Here is a 21,585-nt window from a genome sequence, read left to right as displayed (position 1 = left end):
ACTGCTGAGTTGATATCACTATCTGAAACATATGTTTCCGCTATGTTAGGACCATAGTTAGAATCTCCTGAAAATTTGATCCTTTTTTTTACAGATTCCCTATCATAAGGATTTTTGCGCTTCCGCTCTTTTTCATTACCCTGAGCACTTATAAATTTTTTTAGATTTTTACCTGGACTTACATTAAAATATGATTTCCAAGGTTTTGTATGCCAATCTGAACCATAATTGTAAGAGAGGACGCTTAAATGAGCTCGTATTTGAAATGAATTTCTTTGAATCAAGTTCAATCTTTTTCCCATATTGAAACAAGCCATTATATTCATAAAAATTTCTGCTTTATTGTTGGTTTCTTTATCAAGAAGTAAATCAGCCTTCATTAATAATTACTCAATAGCACCAAAAAGATGGTGATGCAGGCCAGAAGATATAAGTTGAGTTGTTAGATCATTAGAAACGTCTCCAGTATTGAATTTCTAATATCGGCTCTTAGATTTTCTGGATCCTGCGTATTTGCGTAAATTGCAGATTGAACTGATTTATTTAGTTCATTAATAGTATCGCTTTTTAACATCTTTCTGGCATCAACAGGGACCCCTTGAGTATCTTTTTTAATTTTGTAAAGGTTTTTTACTGAATTTTTTTAATACATGGTTCATGCATTCAATTTTAACAACCTAAAAAGTATTGTGTAAATATTTGTAAAACTTATCTAACTATTATTTTATATTACAAGTTTACCTCGTGTCCATATGGTACCTTTTCTTTAATATTTTTAAAAACTGAGGAATCACCATCTGCAATAAATTTTAAGTATTTCAACCCATGCATTTCTATGCTGTTATTAAATCCCTCTACTATTATATCCTGTTCCATTGAAGATGATGAACCGGACCAATTTTTAAAACAAATATGTGTTTTAGCAGCTTCATTATTGTTTTCGGCTCTAGCGCAAATATAGCAGTATTTATTCCTTACACCTACGAATAATACTTTTCCTGTTGTTTTCCCTATTATAACAGCCTACAAATTATAACATAAAATGTTATTTGTTACATATCCGAATATATTATAAACTTACAGCTCCAGAATTTGCATTATACGTATGTTCATAGCTTCGTTTAGACCATCCTCCATCTAAATAAACAGTTATATATGGAATGCCATGTGAATCTACATGTCCTTCCTTAATTGCAGCTTCACGTTCTAATTTTCCAGCTTCTTCCAAAGCAAGCCATAATGATTCTTTACATACCTATAATATTTCATGTATAAAAACAATAAAAATTTCAGCAATGGTACTATAACACACCTGATCCAATTCATTTTGAATTTTATAATACAAATTTTTAGATAAACATGGAATATCCATTACTTTCAATAATTCCATTAAATGTGCGTAGGTGCTTCCTACTGAAAATGTTCCCCATACAGCTGCTCTATTAATTTTGGACCTTGTTTTCGGATTTTCTGTTGAAACTGATACTTCTTTGTCACAAATGTTGCATTTTAAAATAAATGTGCTTCTTAACCCACATCGCACTTCTTTTAGATAAACTAATTGTCCACCAGTGCACCTCTTGTTGTGTTGTACTTGAATTTTAGTTGTTATATTTAGGAAGTATCTGATATCTACAATTCGATAACCTGTCAATAAATTGATTTCAGGAACAACTTCTATATCCAAAGGAACATTTTCAATTCTAAAATAATACTAATTAAGTCGTCGCCGTCAGATATGGTTTCCAAAAAAGATGAATTTTGCCAATTTGAATAAAAACGTACCGTTCATATTCTTCATTTATTTCTGAAAACGTTTTTCTTTCACTTTTGCATGGGGTTAAATTAGACTTAGTTCTAACAGAACGTAACGGGGTTGTTGCACCACATGGACTAAGAGCTTCTTCGTTTGGACGTGAATTGAAAATATTATCTAGTATCTCATTTAAAATATTTCGGGAACATTGGGTAGATTCTTTATAATTCTCAACTCGTTCTAAAAGTTTATCCACAATATATGATCCTATTTTCTCTACTTCCCTTTTTCTTTGTACATTTACTTGAACTTTTGATTTTTTTCCACGTCTCTTAATCCAAGAAGCAAATCTACGCGTTTTCGGCATTTTCTAGAATTAATATTGCTTTTATTTTATTATTGTATACTATTATATATAAATACATTATAATATACAATGGTTCATGCTTCTTTGATTTTAAATTTCATAAATATGTGTCACTTGATATTCCAATTTTATAAAGTTAATTTAATTACATAAACTCGACCTTGGGGTGGTAATGCCATTCTGCAGCCGACTATATACTATATATGTAATAAAAATTTAAAACTATGATATTTATATTAAATTCACTAAATTCGATTTGAAATAAACATAATACATTCTTCAAATAAATCATTCTTTATTCATAATTTCACTGGGAGAAAAACCAACAACAAACAATGAACATGGAATATAGATGCAACCAATGGAAAACCAAGGACACAAAAATATGAAATAATATCAAAATTATGACATATACAAGTAAAAATCAATTAAGTGATGACATGAATTAACAAATATATATATACTAAACAATAATACAGCAATATAAATCAAAAATTGAATAAAAAACTTACATTTAAGAGTTTACAATAAATTACACTTTGGCTCACGACTAAAATAAGACTAATTTGTTTCTTTGTTTGAAACTGTGACTGTTTCTTCAACCACCAAAACTGAACTAAAATTTCTGGCTCGTTTTAAATGTATACTGAATCGCACCCCTCTCATTGACCACTTAACTCAAGTACTACCCGAACAGAAAAATTCCATCCGTTTTGTTGATATTATCACATTTCACTTAAATTTCGACACAAAAATACACGCAGGTCACATGCACTGGTTTGTATCACTCCTCACTCTAAGGGTGCGAAACTAATTTTCGTGGCGCCAAGAGTATGTACTAAATGCAAATTTAGAGATAAGGTCACTATCCTACACAATCAAAATCGAAACAATAAGAATCGATTAAAGATTAACTTTGAGATCATTTTTTTAAATTAATAATAGATTGTAAATCGACATCCGTATTTGTATATCGTATTTATTATATTTGTTTATATGATAAAATGTGATTGGTTTAGAACTAACTATACGACACAAACCCCATTAGTAACTGTATACATTATTATATTTTTTATATATATTATTGTATCATATATTAATTTTATATAATTTTAATTAATAAAAATATATTAAGACTTCATTACTATTATAAATTTCATAATCTATTTACAACCAATAAATTCGTTATAAATATGAGATCTCGAGTGCGGTCCTGTCCCATGCAAAAAATTGTGCACACGAACGTTTTAAAACCGAATGTTTGTTTGATTTCGTGGCGGCACCACATTACGGGCTATGTTTTGTTTTGCGTGCTTTTCTGACCGAAAGTGCGATTCCTTGTCTAGTAAACGCCGCTGTTAAGTTAAACTAAGCAATTTTATTTGTAAAGTTAAGTTATATTTAATTATTTGTGAATCTCATTTATAGTCTTCCAGTGTAGGTTGAAATATAAGGATGAGATTGATTCGAAACATTTCTACCATCAACAATATTATATCAAATCGAAAAATCATCACGATATTCCTTTGCTCTGTCAGTTTGCTGACACTGTGGATTAAAACGAATAGAATTATAAGAAAAGATATAACTGAACCACAATTTGGTGAAATATTAATATAATATAAGAATCAAATCAAGTTTTGCTTGGGAGAAGACAACTTTGTTCTAAATTACATACTTGTGACATGTGTCATAAGGAAACGTAATCTTAGCAACATAAATGTTATTTTATTTTTTTTCAAACAATTGGTTGCTATTGAAGCTTGAAATAAATGTCGACGAGAGATCTGCAACTGATTTGATTTCAGTGACTCTCAGGGCACGTAATATAAATATTCAGACAGGAAGTTGCTATTTTTGTAACTGTTTAAATATTTCACCTTTTTAAATCAACAGTAAATTCACGTAGGTGATTCTCTCAGCTTGAATAACTGAGCGACAGATTTCAACTATGCACTTTCTTTTTCACCATTGGTTATCACCCTCAAATGATATACTAATCTTTCCATATTTGATACTTTTATATCGCACATTATTTAGATTCTTCATGTCTGGATGACAAATTCAAATAATATCAACACAATTCATAAACCAAATCATAAAATAGTGATTACTATTTTACAATTTTCTGCGTAAATATTGATATGCAATCTTAGTTCGGTTGAAACTTATAATTAATGGCTTTCAGTTCTGCTAAAATTTTCATCTACTTTGGTGCATATATATTTTTGGTGTCTCCATATTTTCTTGAGAGTATGCGTGATTTGACAACACACTGACAACATCGAGAACTAAAGATGGAATATTTTTGTTCTGCTTATTCGCTGATCATTTAATCGCGATACAGATCATAGAAGATCATTTTATACTACCAGACATCGCGGAGCCTTGTATCCTATTAAGCAGTATTCTTCTAAAATATCTGTAATAATGGTAATAATATCATAAATGAAAAAAAAGTTTATGCTCCTATAGACATTCAAGATAAAGTAAATTGTGTTTCACCTCTTGAAAGTTTATAGAGATTTTTTAGAAAAGTACTACTTAATAGGATCCCAGGTTCCTATAATCGCGATTATAAATCGGCAACTAAGGCCAAGTTGTCCAATTTGTCAGCTCTCAAGAAAACGTGGAGACACTTAAAATATATATGCACAAACGTAGATGAAAATTTCAGCAAAATTACATATGATAGAGCTATTAATTATAAATTTCATCTGAACAAAGATTGCAAACCAGAAAATTGTAAAGTAGAAATCACTTTTTCATGATTTTGTTAATAAAATGTGTTGACATTATTTGAAGTTGTCATCTAGAGATGAGGAATCTAATTAAATTTTGACATAAAATTAGCAAATTTGGAAAGATTGATATCTTAGTGTTGTTTGAGGGTAATAATCAAACCAAACGTGATAGAAAAAATTCAGTACCTAGTTGAAATTTGCCGCTCACTAATTCTTGCTTAAAGAATCAACTCCGTGAATTATCTTTTGATTTAAATAGGTGAAATATTTAAACATTTACAATAATAGCAACCTACTGTCTGAAGGTTTCGATTACGAGTCACTGAAATCAAATCAGTTGCAGATCTCTCGTTGATATTTATTTTGAATCAAAGAAATACTGTCTGTGATTCTGCATATAATTAACATGTGAATAGAATTTTTTTTTGTTAACATTGTTAACTTTATACTTAAATGCCGATATATACTTTGTTGCTAAGAGAGGTGAGGGATGTCGTCTTTCAAGTAAATTTGATTTGATCTTGCATTGTATTAATATTACATCAAGTTGTGGTTCAGTTATATTTTTTGGTATAATTCTATTCGTTTGAACCCACAGTGTCAACAAATTGACAGAGCAAAGAAATATCGAGATGAGATGAGTTATACTAAATGGTAGAACTGTTCCGAATCAAATTCATCCTTATATTTCAACCTGCACTAAATGACCATAAATGTGATTCCCAAATATTTATTTATAGTATAACTTTCCAAATAAAACTACTTTGTGTACCTTTAAGTTATGTGATTAATTTAATATAAGTTTGGTTGTTAACAAATGGTTTCGACCCATTGTCGATTTTTTTAACCTTCAACTATTCAGTGGAGGTACTTAAAAGTTATATGCAACATATTTTTTTAGGAAACACATTTAGTGATTACAGTACAGATTAAAATTTAAGGAAAAATTACTTCGGCACTAATCTAAAATTATAATTGCTATAAACAAGCTTCATTCTCAGATGATAGATGAGTTGAAACCTAGATCCACACTATGGAAACATTTCCATAAATTGAAAGTACTTGCTATACAGAGATAGATATGTGGAACTCCAATGGAAACATTCCAGTCCTCAGCCTTTTTGGTAGAACTTTTGAATACGGTTTCTTGGTAATGATGTTTTCTTCTTTATTGTGATTTTTTCTTGTACTATTTTCGGATTTCTTAGATTTTTATTCATATTTCATAGCCTCAGAGAAAATATTTGCCGATGTCGTCAGGTTTTGTCGTGGCTCATTTCATCTTCATTTATATGATGGTAATCAGCCTTTCCATGTGAACGTAACTCCTCGTGCCCAACGAATCGTCGAAATACTTTAAAAAAGATATATAAAATTAATATTAAAGATTAATTTTATTATATATACCAATTTTATTTGTTTTTCATTTAATTTAAATAATTTAATTGTGTGTTTTAACATAAAATATGTCATTAATTATAAAAATCTTGAATACAGATGAAAATTATACTTACATTTAAATCCAATTCTTGGGCCACTAGAATCTCTACACCATTTGCCTTTTGCATCGTACTTTAAGATTTCAATCTTAATTTATTCTGAAAACAAATTAATTAGGTATTAATGTGTTGTTTTAAGGAGCGTCATATACATGAAAGTACTTATTCTTTGTTTAGTTGGGAATTCCTGTAAGTAAATTAATGAATTTAGACAAAAATATTCCCGAAAAATAACAGTTTGATACGATCTGTTTCATTTCTAGCATTACTATACACAAGTATTTCTTCCGATTATCATTTCCAATGAGGCAGGGACTCATTAATAAAAGCGAGAATATTTAACTAATAATTTTGAATTGAAGCGTAGAAGCAACTTCAGAGAGATGTGGTTCGTATGAAATAAAGCTTTGAACTGATTAAAGTTTGGTGGTAAACAAGTAAAGAAAACTTTTTAGTCTACCTGATTTTATGAACAAAATTGAAATTTGTTTATGGGAACGGAATTCAAATGTCTACAAATGAATAACGAATAGTTAATGTTATAAGCTATTTAGAGAACAACTTAGGAAACTTAGTTTTTAATTTTTTTACATGTAGATAAAGTAGGAACATAATGTATAAAATTTCAGAAGACACAATCAACCAATGATAATTGATAGTTTAAAGTGTAAACCTCAGTACTCATGCAAACACTATACTTACTCATCATTGGTCCAATTCACTCGAGGCAGGTTATGTTAGAATATCTAGACATCGTGTATAACGGTTGTGATGACAACGGAGAATAAAAACAATAAAAGAGCACAGGGGTGCCTTGTCAGGATTTCGAGACCACCTCCATAGGAGTATCCCACTTTGTGGAAGACTTCTGCGTTTTGGAGGTGTGGGGTGGCTGGTCGGGAGGACAGATTGGTGTTAGGGTTAGAAGTAGGAGTACTTCCAGGATTTACCGATGGTATCTGTAGTTTAGCAGACAGCTTACTGCATTACTTACTTTCATTCGTTTTAATTCACCCTCTAGTTCCGAGATTTTAATCTAAACGTCTAGTTTTCGGGTACCTCTTGGCTTATCTTTTTCGCGGACACTACACATGGTTTATTGGTTTAGTAACCGAGGTTGCCAGCCAAATTAACAACTCTTCTCTTTTGTCTGAATATGGCAACTCTTATAACTAAATTCAAACAGAAGGACGAACGTTATGTCTAACTCCATTTGGGGGTCTGATGTCGGTGTGGCGCTTTGCCGAATTCTGCTGTTGTTACTTACATTAGATAGTTAACTCTTTCGGAACTTGGAACGGAGTCGTGCTCAGGGTTTACCGGGCGGTTGACCTTTCTTTCTGCCAATAGAACCTGGATTTGAACCGCCTTTTCCTTTCCATCTTTCAAGGTTTTTGTCTCTTAGTAGGAATTTCTTGTAGAACGGAACTGGCGATGTGCCGTCCGGTTTCAATAGGATTCGGAACCACTCGACTTTTGCAGGCACACTTGCTGTTTTCCCATTTCATTATCGCTAATTCGGTTATTAAACTGTTTATAGTACGAAAACAAAAATTTAATTCAGTTGTTTCTTGAATTGGTAACCAAGGTTACCAGACAAGTAAACAAATTTTTCATTTGTCTGAATTTGGTAACTAACTAAATTCAGACAAAAAGGGACACTAAATAAAAACAAAAATATCACTACAAACACTTTTGAAAACTGAGGTGAGTGTGATGAGATTAAAAGTCGATGTTACAAGAACACTAAACGTTTATTATATTATTACAAAGTGTGCACTCGGCTAGAAACGTCAAAGACTAAAAACTAAGAACTAAAAACCCTGCGTAGCATGACGCTTGCGTTAGGGCATCTATACAGAGGGGTTCCAAGTATCAATGTGCAATTTCATTCCTTAAACTCTTTTCCGTAGTTGCCACTCAAATTTGGATAAATGACGATTGTTACCGCTGCCATTGGTAACGACAGAAAGGTCTCTTATTGTTAGCGACTTTTGTCAATTGTTCAAAGTGCAACCAGGGAATATTGTTGATAGTAACAATTTTTGTTTGAGTTGTTCGTCCTTCCTCTGTCTGAATTTAGTTATAATAGATACCATAATCGAAAGAGAAGAGTTGTTAACGCTAATCCCAAATCTTTATCCCAACCAGCCACCCCCACTCCTGCAAAGTCTTCCAGCTCCAAAACTCAGGAACTCGGTCACCCCCAAGGAGGTGATGTCGAAATTGTCTAACTACAATGCACCAGTTATGGTTCAGTGTTCAAATTTATGTATGTGGAATTGTATTAAAGTATTTTAGACCAAGTACACTAAGAATTGGAAGAGACTTCTCATAGAGAAGAAACTTTTAAATTGGTTTGGGAGAAAACAGCGCTAATGATTAGCCGTCTCAGATCTCAGTTTCGGTTAATATTTTTTGACAGCTCATTGACAATCTTGGCAACTGATCTTTGTGTAATTTCGTTTCGTTTGGTGTCCAATAATATTACTGAGAGAGGTTATTTCAATTTGCCAAAATATGCGGAAAGTAGGAAGGTCCTAATTATGTGATGTGAATTTATAAGTTTAACAATATTGAAAAAAAGCAGCTAAAAAAGATGTTTAAGTTTTATTATTATCTTATCAAAGAAAATATATAAAATTTCGCCTTCATTGCTGTTGAAACCTGAATATGTACAAAATATCATTTGTTTTCAAAACTGATCTTGAACAATTATTTGGTAACTTCTAACAATTTCGTCATTGAAAAGACAAAAACAACAAAAGAAATAAGTATTTACACTTCGTTAGCTGTTTGTTTCACTTTTTAGCCTTCAATGCAGACACAAATCTAATATTTTTGTTTATATTCAAAACGTAATTATAATTTTGTCCAGATTGATGTTTTCAATGAACTCAGAAGTCTTGATTTATCTAGTAATAGAGGTCCTTATGATATTCCTTCTACAGTATTGAACGAATTGTGGATTCTCATTAACAAAGCCTCTAACAATGAAATTTAATATGATTTTAAAATCTACTTTATTTCCTAACGTACGTAAAAAATCATTTGTTACCTTAAAGGATGGAGATAGTTTACTTGTTGTTTACCAAGATTGTCCAAAAAAATCATTTCCAAAATAATTATGCCATAGTTCCAAAATATTATAAATGAGAGTCAACATGAATTTTGCAAATGTAAATCTTCTGCGACCAACCTTCTTATTTATAACCTCTCGACAGTTGGTGCTCTTGATAATCATTTACAGGCATTTAAAAGGCATTTCATAGAATCTGCCATGATTTATTGTTTGCTAAACTAAATGGGCTGGATTTGACAAGTAATTTTTCCACTGTAAATAATCATAACGATTGTAATGTAAAGTGATTAGTTTTTATAAAAAAATTAATCAACACCATATTCGCAAGTTATACTTTAGATAAATGATTTTAATATAATGTGTTTGAAATTTAAAAATGAGTAATAGACTGGGCGGTAGTTTTTCTAGAAAAGTTGGTTCGGCTCAAGCTAAAATGACTTTGGGTAAATGTAAAAGAAAAGCTGGAGCATATCTTGATGCGTTTGCCCACACATTAAAGTAGCTTTTTACACAAATACTGCTGTAGGATCCCAGGTTCTGCGATGTTTTGTCGTATAAAGTAACCTCTTTCCATAATCGGTATCGCGATTATAAGTACAGCAATTAAGCAGAACGAAATACTCTCACATTAGCTGTCAAAATTCCCAGAGTTGTCTAAACGTGCGGACTCCTTAGGAACTCGTTAGGAATATTTAAACAATTACAATAATGGCAACTTGATACCATTATTGTGGAGATGTCGATTACTGTTCCTGAAAGTCACGGAAATCAAATTAGTTGCAGATCTATCGTCGACATACAAAAGCTGTCTGTGATTCTGATAGATAATTAACATGTGAAAAGAAATTGTTTTTGTTAACTTTGTTAACTTTATATTTCCATTAGAATAGATTGCTGCTAAGAGAAGTTCCAACTATTATAATTTAGTTTAAATATGTGATACGGACGACGTGAGGGATGAAATTGAAAACAGGATAACTAGATGTATATACACATAAATAAAATTTTAATTAATTAGTAATTACAAAACTAAACGAACATTTGGGAGTGGGTGTTGGACTGAGTGACATTTTACGAACTTTCAAGTTTCAATAGCGACGAAGGAATTTTGTGTATCAAATAAAAGAAAATAACATTTATGTTGCTAAGATTACGATTCCTTGTGACATATGCCAGACCTTAAAATATAAACAAACATCCAATGTCCAATTGAACCTTATTCGAAATATGTAATTTGGAAAAAAGTTGTCTTCTTTCAAGTAAATTTGATTTGTTTCTTCCATTTCTTCTTTTATTGATGATCCTTGGTCCTGGATTTGCATTTGAGGACTTTTATGACCTTACTTATTACAAGTGTAGCTCCCTTACTTACTTTGTTTCTTGTGGTTGTTCTTGTTGACTGAGAATACTGTTGAGTCACTTTCAGGTTGTTTATCATCTTGTGATAGTTTTGATTTCACAGAAATTGAAGTTATCTTCATGCCGGAGCTTTCAATAGCAATAATCATAGGTTGATAGGAGGACTCTGGTAGACCGGAGAGTAGCAATGTAACTAGCCATTCATCGTCAACTGCGAAACCAATGTTTCTGAGCTTGTGAGCAGTACACATAATTTTGCTCACATATTTCTCTACGTTTTGACATACAGTAAGTAAAGTGTTATAGAGATCACGCAGCAGCCCATCACAGCGTGTTAACAAAAAGTCATCAAATACTTATGAAAACGTATCCCATACTTCTTTTGCAGTACTACTCTCTTGCATGTGCACGTAATTTATTTGGTCAACTAGTAAATTTATCTTAGTTTTTGCCTTTGTGTCTCGTTTTGTGTCCACAATGACACATGTGGTGGGGTCTATGCAGTTCCACAACTCCTCTTGCTGTAGGTATGTTTTTAGAGCAAATCGCCACGTTACGTAATTATCTCGGCCGGTTAACTTTTCAATTAATGCCAATTGATTGTTTGCTGACAATTTAAGAACCCTTATTCCAGATGTTACGAGAAAACACTTTTCAATTGTCGTATTGACGTTTTAGGTTAACTTCATTACTTTTCTCAGTAAGTAAGCCATTCTGGGCTTCCCTGGGCTTTTCTGGCTCCATAACCTGTTAATTTGTCTTAAAAGAATTTATTATTTCAGGAGAAAAACTTATATTAAAGAATTTAGTGTTAAAATTACAACTTAACTGTCTACAGGCGCACAATTCAAATTACAATTTTAACAGTTTATGTGTAGTTTCAGTACACTCCCACAGGTCATCACAACAGTTACAATTGGATTCCCAAGAGAAAATGAAACATTATTTGTTTTAAGTTGTGTTATAATTTTTCATTCTTTATAATAGCCTAAGCTACATTGCGCTGTAAATTGAGAAGAATGCTTCAGGTAAACTACTTTGGGTTAACAAGACTGCATTATATTAACTGAGGAATGCATATTATCGGAATTTGTAAGCTGGGTCATCTCCTTGATTAATATTTATATGATCCCATTTTTCGCACATTTTGGCAGACTGAAATATCCTCTTTCTGTAATTCGCCAAAGAGCATTATAGGATCGGACACCAAACAAAACAAAATTACACAAAGATCAGTTGTCAAGATTGTCAGTGAGTTGTCAAAAAATACGAGCCGAAACTGAGACTGAGACGACTAGCCATTAGTGCTACCAAATAATTCCATTCAATTAGAAACGTTAAATAATTACTTTAATAACAAGGAGTTTATTTTCTATGAGAAGGCTCTTCTAATTCTTAGGGTACTTGGTCTAAAATACTTTAATACAATTCAATATACATAAATTTCAACACTGAACCATAAATGGTGGGGTGCGTCGTAGTTACACAATTTCGACATCACCTCCTTGGGGGTGACCGAGTTCCAAGAAGTTTTCTGAGTTTTGGAGCTGGGAGACTTTGCAGGAGTAGGGGTGGCTAGTTGGGACAAAGGTTTGGGATTAGCGTTAGGAGTAGGGGTAGTATCAGAGTTTACCGATAGATATCCCTAGTTTAGACGACAAAGCTGTGTAAGCACTCTTTCACTCTCTGTATCTCACCTTCACTTAGCTTTTCTTTTTTCCGGACCCTACTCATAGTTTATTGGTTTAGTAACCGAGGTTACAAGCCAAATTAACAACTCTTCTCTTTCGATTATGGTAACTTTTATAACTAAATTCAGACAGAAGAAGGACGAACAACTCAAACAAAAATTGTTACTATCAACAATATTCCCTGGTTGCTACCTTGCCCACACTTTGAATAATTGACAAAAGTCGCTAACAATAAGAGACTTTTCTGTAGTTATCAATGGCAGAGTTAACGATCGTCATTTAACCAAGTTTCGGTAGCAACTGCGGAAAAGTGTTGGTAGTGACATTTTCGTTTTTATTTAGTGACCCTATTAAAGTTCCTATTAAAAGACAAGAACAGTGAAATAAGAAAAGGAAAAGGAGGCTCAAATCCAGGTTCTATTGGCAGAAAGGAAGGCGGTACCACATCCAACGACACAGCTAATTATTGTAAAGCCGGTTACATTAGAGTACATTAGAGTACCAATTAATTCTCTGTATCGTGTGAGGTCTTTGAATGGTTTTAAATCTCTGTTAAATTTTGAGTTGCAGTCATACAGTGTTTTAATTGGATTGCAATCCACCATTCTGAATTTCTCTAAAACATATTTTTTTTGTTTAAGTGTTACTCCTTTCTTACTTTGGTTAATTTCTATTCTAAAGAAAAACCTAGCAATCTTTGATCTTCAATTTCTCAGCTAATTCTCTTTTAATTTCATTACCAGTTAGTTTTTTGAGAGCTCTTTTGTACTCCTTAAATTTTTCAAAAACTTCTCTCTTTGACTTAAGGAAAAAACCTGGAACCACCTATTATAATCATCTATTGATGTAAGAAGATATCTTGATCCACCGCTGAATCTGACTCGCATTGGTCCGCAGATATCTGAATGAACAATATTCAGTAACTACTTACTTCTTCCTTCTCTGTCAGTAAAGGGTTTCCTTGCTTGCTTACCTCGTTGACATTGTCACACCACATGGGTAATTTATCATTATCCAATTTATTACCGTGTACCAGTCGCTTTCTGTACAAATCCTGTACGCCTTTGCAATGTAAGTACTGTAGTTGTCTATGCCACAGGAAATTAATAGTTAAATATTCTCTCTTTATTAATGAGGTTCTGTTAGAGCATTTGTCAACATTGGCAACGTCTAATGTGCAACCCCCTCCCCTTAGTTAGTTAGGGTGAATTAGCTTTAAGTTACTTACTTTTAAGTCAGCTCGAGAGCAACACACAACGTTCAGATGCTCTGAGCAATATAAACAGAAAAATCACAAACTTGGCAGTTTTACTAGTCCAGCACATACAAAACATTGGTCCTTCGAGCAGAAACTATTACACATACAAAACATTGGTCCTTCGAGCCGGATTTACGTGTACAAGACTAGCAAGAAGCAAGGGCGAACGGAAAACACCTGTTCAACACACAGAAGAATACGTGGCGATAAGTTCCGTCGTACCGAAAACAGCAATTAGTGTTCAATTGGCAACGGTTCCAGTTGAAATAACCAGTGCAGGCAAGTCAAGTTTGGATTTGGCATCGATTCCAGAAGAATTCCAGCAAAAGGAAGTCTAAGCAACAACCATAGCAACATCAAGGTCATTTCAAAAACATACCAGGGTTTCAAGTCAAAAGGGCCTGCATTGCACGTGTCCACAACCATTGGTTTCAAATCGAAAGGCCTGCGTAACACGTGTCTACAACCACTTGAGTCTTTGTTTCCCAACTACTACCTGCATGCACATTTGCCAATTTAAAAAATTCTTTACATTTGAAAAACAAAACGATCACAATGTCTACTGAAAGCATTAAGAAATTACAATGTAAACGTCGTACAATCAAAGGCAAGCTGACCAGGTTGCAAAATTACGTAAACTCTATAGACACCGCAATCATTAATGACGAATTAATAGCACAATTAAGAATTCGTTTGGAAAAACATTCGTGTATATTAGATGAATTTTCTTCCATTTGTACAGAAATATACTACCTCGAAGATAATGAGGATAGTTCTGAATTGGCGGAGTTTGAAGATTCATTCTATGACGTTACAACAAAAATTACTAGATTAATCAACGATTATACCATAAATAACCAAACACAATCGAATACGTCATCATCAGATACAGTCGCGAGCAATCCAATTACAGGTATAAAATTGCCTACAATAAATCTACCTTGTTTTAAGGGCCACTATGACGGTTGGCTAGAATTTCGCGATGCATTTAAGTCATTGATACATGCAAATCAATCTTTGTCCGACGTTCAAAAACTTTATTATTTGCGCTCGTGTCTTCAAGGGGATGCTGCTCGAGTCCATTGAAATTACTGCATATAATTATGATATTACTTGGCAATTGTTAGAAGATAGGTTCGAGAATAAGTCCCTAATAATTCACAATCATATTAAAGCCATTTTCGATCATCCAAATGTTACAAAGGAATCACATGTTCAATTGCGAGATCTCTGCGACTCTGTGACAAAAAACTTGCGTGCTCTAAAATCTTTGGGCGAGCCGATAGATACGTGGGATACTCTTATAATTTACATAATCGCAACCAAAATGGACGATATTACCCGACGCGAATGGGAGATCGTCAACAACAACTCACAAATTCCAAACATGGCGGATATGTATAAATTTCTAAAAGGGCGTTGTGAGCTTTTAGAGAAACTGGAACATGAAAGGTCTAAAAAGCCAAAGAACAAACCATTCAAATCAAGCGCATATGCCACTGTGTCTGTCAAGGTCAGTTGTTATTATTGTAAAAAGGATCATGCAATTTACAACTGTAATAAATTTAAAGGGCTCTCAATAAATGACCGTATCTCAGAAACTAAAAGGCTTAAGCTGTGTCTAAACTGTTTAAGACAGGGACACAACACAAAAACATGCCATTCATTTAGTTGTCGAAAATGTGGCAAAAGGCATAATACCTTACTACATATTGAGACACATGTTGGCAGTGAAATTGTCACTGACACTGAAGTGCCAGTTACCATTGTCAATCACTCGGTGGCAAATGAACAAAGGCAAGTCTACTTGTCAACAGTCTTAATTCATGTAACAGATGCACAAGGCAACAATCAAGTTCTACGTGCACTACTTGATAACGGGTCCCAAAGTTCATTTGTGACTGAAAGGGCTGTTAAAATGTCAACAGTCTTAATTCATGTAACAGATGCACAAGGCAACAATCAAGTTCTACGTGCACTACTTGACAACGGGTCCCAAAGTTCATTTGTGACTGAAAGGGCTGTTAAAATGTTAAATTTAAATAAACACAAAACCCAATTTAAAATTTCTGGTGTTGGTCAAACTATATCGGAGATTCAATATCAAACAATACTCGACATTTCTTCTGTTCAAGGTTCATTCAAAACATGCGTTTCATGTTTAATTATGAATAAGATCACAGAACCCATACCTTCTACAACAATGCCAAAATATAACTTTACACTTCCAAGTCGTATTACTTTGGCAGATCCTACTTTCAATATATGCAATGATATCGACATCCTATTGGGTGCCGACATATTTTGGAAGGTTCTACTGCCTGAGCGTGTTTCACTGGGAAAACATAATCCTATGCTGCAAAATACGTCCTTTGGGTGGATCGTTATAGGAGGTTGGAGTAAAAGGAATCAGAGGCATTCAGTCAATTGTTTATTCGTAAACAAAACTGATGAAATCGTGAAGCGTTTTTGAGAAATAGAGGAAATAGGTGATTCGTATCAAATATTTAATAAAAGGGAACAGTTTTGCGAGAATCATTTTAAAGATCATTATGAGCGCGACTCGTCTGGCAGATTCATTGTACGAATTCCGTTTAACGACAAAAAAGGTCAGCTAGGCGAATCAAGGCAAGGAGCATTAAATAGATTTCAGTCGCTAGAAAGAAAATTAGTGAAAAATAGTCATTTAAAACAAAGTTACGATGAATTCATGCAAGAATATATCGACCTAGGACACATGAAACAAGTCGAGGATGTAGGTGATGAGAAGATTGGTACTCAATATTATTTACCTCATCATGCGGTGTTAAAAGAATCAAGTTTGACAACAAAAATACGTGTTGTATTTGATGCGTCGGCCAAGAGAAGTAGCGGTCTTTCGCTAAATGATGTTCAATGCAGCGGCCCGACCATACAAAATGAGTTGTTTTCCATACTATTGAGATTCCGAATTAATCAATATGTTTTCACAGGAGATATATCAAAAATGTATCGTCAAGTTCTGGTTCATTTTGATGAACGATGCATGCAAAGAATATTTTGGAGATTCAACAAAAATGAAGCAATACAAACCTATGAGCTGGCAACCGTAACTTATGGCACAGCATCAGCACCATTCTTAAGTGTTAGATGTTTGAAACAATTAGCTATGGATCACTCAATAGAGTTTCCCGAAATTAGCAGGATCATTGAGAATGATTTCTATGTAGACGATGTGATTACGGGTGCTAATTCAAAGGCAGAGTTACTGCGCATTCAGTGAGAACTGTCAAACATCTTACAACGGGGCAAGTTCGAACTGCGCAAATGGTTGTGTAATGATTCAGAATTGTTATCTAAATTTCAAGTAAATAACAATTTAAATGTTGGATTAATTCATTTGGGACCAAATGACAATAATAAGACGCTTGGTATACTATGGAATGCTTGTAACGACATTATTCAATTTGAAACAAGTCAGCTTAAATATTCTCAACAATTTCCAACCAAACGTTTCATTTTGTCAACAATAGGTCAAATATTTGATCCTTTGGGATTGATAGCACCTGTCCCAATTTTGGGAAAAATCCTTATTCAAAAATTGTGGTTACAAAAACTAGATTGGTATGATCCCATATCTGTTCATTTATCCAGTCTATGGTCAGAATTTGTAAATAATATTCAAAATTTGAATAACTTGAAGATTGATCGGTTTGTGTTGAAGCCAAAGTACGAGGAATGTGAGCTCCACGGTTTTGCAGACGCGTCTGAAGCGGCTTACGGTGCCTGTATTTACCTACGATGTAAGGTTAAAAATCAGTACTTTGTTCAAATGCTTTGTTCCAAATCAAAGGTTGCGCCAATTAAACAGGTATCATTGTCAAGGCTTGAATGATGCGCTGCAACATTACTCGCAAAATTAACAGACAAGGTACGACGATCAATCAGACTCAACATTCAAGCACAATTATTTTGGTTAGATTCCACGATTGTTCTTTGTTGGATACGAGGTTGTCCATCGCGTTGGAAAACCTTTGTTGCAAATCGCGTGGGTGTGATTCAGTCACTTACAAAACAAGAACAATGGAATCATGTAAGGTCTCAGTCAAATCCTGCAGATTTATTATCACGAGGTACGAATGCAGATGTTTTAAAAACCTCCACGTTTTGGTCAAATGGCCCACAGTGGCTCATTAGAGATAAGTCAGAATGGCCAGAATTTACGGAATCTGAACCGAATATAATTCCAGAGCAAAAAACTGTTTGCAAACAACCATTACAGACGAATCCATCTTCATACGATATTCGTCGATAACAAAATTAAAGCGCGTTGTTGCATACATGTTAAGATTTATTTCAAATTGTAAAGAAAAAAAACTATCTGGCCCTCTGAGCTGTACCGAATTAAAAAATTCTATGGTAGTTTTGCTACGTGTAATGCAACAAACTACATTTGTTACTGAGTATAATGATTTGGTAAATAAAAGGCCAATTAATAAAAAAAGCAGACTATTGTCTTTAAATCCGTTTATTGATAACGACAATTTAATACGTGTGGGTGGTCGATTAGTTAACGGTGATTATAATTTTAACAAAAAACATCCTGTCATCTTACCAAAGAGTCATGTTTTAACAGAATTGGTCCTCAGAAATGAGCATGTCAGACTGTTACATTGCGGACCTCAACAATTATTATATTCCGTACGGGATAATTATTGGCCAATCTCAGGTCGCACCGTATGTCGAGGAATAATTCGGAAATGTATTCGATGTTTTAAGGCTAAGCCAACGAATACGGAATATTTGATGGGTAATCTGCCTGAATGCCGCGTTAATCAGTTCAATCCTTTCACAAACGTTGGTTTGGATTACGCAGGATCATTTTTGTTGACAGAGAGAATAACAAGAGGTGCAAAAATCATAAAGGCTTATGTTTGTGTCTTCGTTTGCATGGCTTCAAAGGCTATCCATTTAGAATTATTAACTAATTTGAGCACAGAGGCATTTTTACAAATGTTAAAAAGGTTCATCGTTAGACGAGGTTTGCCCTCCAACATATATTCCGACAATGCCACCACCTTTGTTGGTGCAGACTCCGCATTGAAAGAAGAATTTCTGTTTGTTGACACTAACGTAGATAATATTAATCAATTCTTGAATAAAGAAGGTATTACGTGGCATTTCATTCCTGTGCGATCACCTAATTTTGGAGGTATATGGGAAGCTGGTGTTAAAAGCTTTAAACATCACTTGAGGCGAATATTAGGCAATGATAAGTTTACGTTTGAAGAGTTTTGTACGGTAATGTCACAGATTGAAGCAGTTTTCAACTCGCGTCCAATAAGTCCATTATCAACAAATCCAGATGATTTATCTCCGTTAACGCCGGGTCATTTTCTAATTGGCAAATGTTTAACTTCAATTCCTGAACCTGTCCTTTCCCACATTCCTGTCAACCGACTCAATAATTACCAACGACTGGATCAACTGAAACACCACTTTTGGCAACGTTGGCAAAAAGAGTACGTGTCCGAACTCCAAGCCAGGTTGAAATGGAAACAAGCGGGTCAACACATCCTCAAACCAGGACATCTTGTCATCATTAAGGACGATCAACTGCCCCCTCTACAGTGGCGTATGGGACGCATTCTTGAGTTACATCCTGGTGAAGATGGAGAAGTGCGTGTAGTGAGTGTAAAAAGCACAACCGGTGTGCTAAAACGAGCAATTTCGAAAGTGTGTGCGCTACCTTGTGATTGACTTTTCTATTATGACTCCTATTCTGATTTCCAATGTATTAATTATATTCTATTTGTCTATTGAAAATTGTATTTTCAAGGCGGGCGGCATGTTAGAGCATTTGTCAACATTGGCAACGTCTAATGCGCAACCCCCTCCCCTTAGTTAGTTAGGGTGAATTAGTTTTAAGTTACTTACTTTTAAGTCAGCTCGAGAGCAACACACAACGTTCAGATGCTCCGAGCAAAATAAACAGAAAAATCACAAACTTGGCAGTTTTACTAGTCCAGCACATACAAAACATTGGTCCTTCGAGCAGAAACTATTACACATACAAAACAGGTTCTTTCTCATTGAAAATGGTAATTAGAAGAAATACTTATGTACAGTAGTGCTAGAAATGAAACCGATCGTACCAAACTGTTATTTTTAGGGAATAATTTTGGCTAAATTCATTACTTATACTTACAGGAATTCCCAACTAAACACAGAATAACGCTCCATAAAACAACACATTGATTTGTTTTCAGAATAAATTATGATTTTTGTTTATTGGAACAAGGAGGCCTCTCCGGGCACCGATGCGAAGATCATGGCCTAAGAGTAATTAACCGCAAAGGTTTAGGAAAATAGAAGGGAAAACTAAAGAGGTACGTAACAATCGCTACATGCTAAAGAAAAGATGTCCCAAAGAGACGCAGAGGTCTAGACAGCCAAGAGACAAGGTCTCTTGTATCTGTCGGATTCACAGGGTTGGATATCATGCAAGCATGCAATCTCCGGATTAGAGTGTTGAAAGATAGATCTCCGGAGATTGAGGGCATGCTATTTTCTCTGAGGCTATGAAATATGAAAAAATATGCAAGAAATCCGAAAAAAGTACAAGAAAAAATCACAATCTATCAAAAAGGCTGAGGACTAAACCAGGTACTTTCATTTTATGGAAAGTTTTCCATAGTATGGGCATACGTTTCAACTCATCTAACATCTGAGAATTAAGCATGTTTATAGTAATTATAATATTAGAATGGTACTGTAGTTGTTTTTGCTTATATTTTAATCTGTAATTTATGACGGAAAAGGTGTTTCCTAAATAACTATATATATATATATATATATATATATATATATATATATATATATATCTGTATATTTTTCCACTGAATAATTGGAGGTTGAAAAAATTGGCAATGTGTCGAAACCATTTTATAACACCAAACTAGTATTAAAATATCGACATAAGTTAAACAAAGTAGTCTTATTTGTAAAGTTATGTTTTATTTAAATATTTGGGAATCTCATTTATGGTCATCAACTGTAGGTTGAAATACAAGGATGAGATTGATTCGAAACAGTTCTACCATCAAAAATATTATAACAAATTGAAAAATCATCACGATATTCCTTTGCTCTGTCAATTTGCTGAGACCGTGGATTAAAACGAATTATAAGAAAAGATATAACTGAACCACAATTTGGTGTTATATTAATACAATGTAAGAATCAAATCAAATTTGATTGAGGGAAGACAACTTTTTTCTAAATTACATACTTCTGACATATGCCATAAAGAAACATAATTTGACATATTATTTTATTTTTTGACAAACAATTCGTTGCTATTGAAACTTGAAAGTTTGTAAAATGTCACTCAGTCACACACCCACTCGTTTTATTTTGTAATTACAAATTAATTAAAATTTTATTTATGTGTTTATACATCAGGCTAGTTATCTTGTTTTCAATTCTATTCCTCACCTTATAATGGTTGAAACTTCTCTTAGCAGCAATCTATTCAGCAGCAATAAATGTCAAAGAGGGATCTGCAACTGATTTGATTTCAGTGACTCTCAGGGCTAGTAATCTAATCCTTCAGACGGTAAGTTGCTATTTTTGTAACTGTTTAAATATTTCACCTCTTTAAATCAACAGTAAATTCACGTAGTTGATTCTTTCAGCTTGAATAAGTGAGCGACAGATTTCAACTATGCACTGAATTTTTCTCCTTCACATTTAGTTATCACCCTCAAACAACACTAATATACCAATCTTTCCATATTTGATAATTTTATTTCGCAAATTATTTAAATTTTTCATGTCTGGATGACAAG

The sequence above is a fragment of the Aethina tumida genome, chromosome 1 (genome assembly GCF_024364675.1).
Source record: "Aethina tumida isolate Nest 87 chromosome 1, icAetTumi1.1, whole genome shotgun sequence".
NCBI lineage: Eukaryota > Metazoa > Arthropoda > Insecta > Coleoptera > Nitidulidae > Aethina > Aethina tumida.
This window is presented reverse-complemented; position numbering follows the sequence as displayed.